Genomic DNA, 2,413 nt, shown 5'->3' on the forward strand with positions numbered 1-2,413 from the left:
ACTTTTTATTAACAGGTCACTAGCTAGTTAATCAATTGCGATTTTCTAACCTTCTTGTAAGAGTCTATTAGGCTATTAGCTAGTGAATAAATTATTGTATAACAAGATACGTTATCACTATTTACTTAAACTAACTAATTAATTGATCACTCGATTTAATTTAGACATATTCATCAAGAAATAGATTTGTTGAACTAAATTTTGAGTCCGTCCCAAACATAGTAAATTAGTACACTAAAATTCAATTTTCCAGAAACAGTAGGCATATATTGAAAGCAGGAACTAACATCACGTTTAACCACTACTTACCTTCTTCATTCTACTATAAATCCTCACCATTATTATCACCATCCCACAAAATAAAAAATAAAAAATAAAAAACAACAAAAAGAAGAAATTCAAAATTCTCAAGAAAAAGAATAATAAACAAAATGATTAGCATGAAACAACACTACTTCCTCCTCCTTTCCCTGCTCTCTCTCCTCTTCCTCTCGGCTTGTTTCTCTGCCTTGGCCACTTCTCGGCCGCCGGTAGCCCTGGGTGGGCGCTGGACCCACATCAAGGACGCCCATAAAAACCTCCGTGCCGTGGCGACAGGGGAATTCGCCGTTAAAGAGTACAACAAGCAATCCGGGACGAACCTGACGTTTGTACAGGTTGTGAAGGGAGACACGCAGGTTGTTGACGGCACCAACTTCCGCCTTGTGTTGGCCGTGGAGGACGAGAAAAGCAAGAAGATGGATTATGAAGCTGTTGTGTGGGAAGACATCCATAGGCGTTACAGGAACCTCACTTCCTTCAGAGCTCTTCTCCAGTAGAATCATATTTATTTCTATACATTCTTAAATGCATGATATGTGAAAATCAATGCAAATATATATTCGATAAATAAGTGGGTTTTACTACCCCATTTCATTCAGTTGGTTAGAATATTCTAGCTAGCTACTTAGTATTGTTAGGTGTTTGTCTATATTCATAATGTTAAATAAAACAAGTTATGACTGTATTTAGCTAATTTCTTTTGGTTATCAAATAATTTTGTTTTTATTATATCCTTTGAAATTACTACTTTTTTAAATAACAAAAAGTAAAAATTTTATGAAATAAAAGGCAGAAATTTCTTTAATTCCTTACTAAGGGTCAAAATTATGTAAAGAATAATCAATAAAATGGATTGAGTTTAATTTGTGCATGTTTATGAGCAATAATAAATTAAACATGCGAGCATTCGTTCATTGATGAAGATCTACATAGATGAATTTGATATCAAGAAAGAAACGGTGCAAGTTCAAAGCTTTGTAGCTCGTACATAGGCGTGGTCTGAAGCAATCGAGCCAAGTACTTGTTAGTGATGGCTCCATCGTTGGCCAACAACTCCAGAGAGTAGATTGCGTATGCGAATCCCGTGCAACTGAGGATGTAAGCGAGCTTCAAGTTCTTGCCATTACATCTCTTGTTATGCTCCGCGATTGCAAATTTGGCCATCTCAATCACCGCCGGGTCGTCCACATCCAAGTTCAATGGAAGAATTAGAGTCGTCCGCCGCCCGGTGGCTGAGACAGGCACTGCACCAACCAAAAAGAGGGAGAGGATAATACTAGTAATAAGGCGGTTAGTTTTCATGGTAACCTCGTTTGGTGATGAGGCGTTTTGTGCGGTGGCGTGCTGGTTGCAACTTATAGTAAGGGAAGGTTGCCTCTTCAATTAACCTACGGGATTTAGATATTACTTAATTATGAAAATAAAACATACATTTATGCCCAAACACTTTACTTAAGAGTCATAATTATGTAAACAAACTACCATAATCTATCACATGATATCCATAGACTGATAGACATGTTATGTGATGATTCAGATGTAGTAGTAGTGACGTTTACAAAATTAAAATATAAAAAATATAGAAATTAAATTTTAATTAGTTAATGTTAGTTTTTTGTTAATTCCGATAAAATTTCTTTTTTTTTTTTGAGAATTATTTAAGGTGTATAATTTATAGGTATCTACTCAAATAAAAATACTAAAAACATCTTCTTATAAAGATTTTAGTGTTAAAAATGTACTTTATTTATTTAACTATACTTTAAAAAAAATATTTTTACAATGTATTAAAATCAAACTTTACAATTCAGTATCTAATGGAAAAAAAGAAATATCTTCATACAAAGACAATTGTAAAATTTTTATAATAGTATCCACTTAATATATATATAGAGTAATACTACATAACCATCAGCAAATATTTTTTTTGTTAGTATTTAGTAGTAATAATTTATAGTTATATTTTAAAAAATTTTATACACAAAAAATATATAATTTGTATCTATTTTTATCAAAGTTTAAACACAAATTAATATAATTTGCATTTATATTTTTTAAAATTTATATACATATATAAATTAATAAAATTTAT

The 2,413-nt window shown here is 32.0% G+C and overlaps 1 long non-coding RNA gene across 1 annotated transcript; it reads right to left on the reverse strand.

The window, feature by feature from the left end:
• Window positions 1-215: 215 nt before the first annotated feature.
• On the reverse strand, window positions 216-1,793 carry LOC140183980 (uncharacterized). Its single transcript, XR_011880584.1, has 2 exons — window positions 1,310-1,793; window positions 216-832 (listed from the first exon to the last, which is right to left on the reverse strand). It is a non-coding gene; the product is annotated as an uncharacterized lncRNA (long non-coding RNA).
• Window positions 1,794-2,413: the final 620 nt, after the last annotated feature.

The sequence above is a fragment of the Arachis hypogaea genome, chromosome 4 (genome assembly GCF_003086295.3).
Source record: "Arachis hypogaea cultivar Tifrunner chromosome 4, arahy.Tifrunner.gnm2.J5K5, whole genome shotgun sequence".
Classification (NCBI taxonomy): domain Eukaryota; kingdom Viridiplantae; phylum Streptophyta; class Magnoliopsida; order Fabales; family Fabaceae; genus Arachis; species Arachis hypogaea.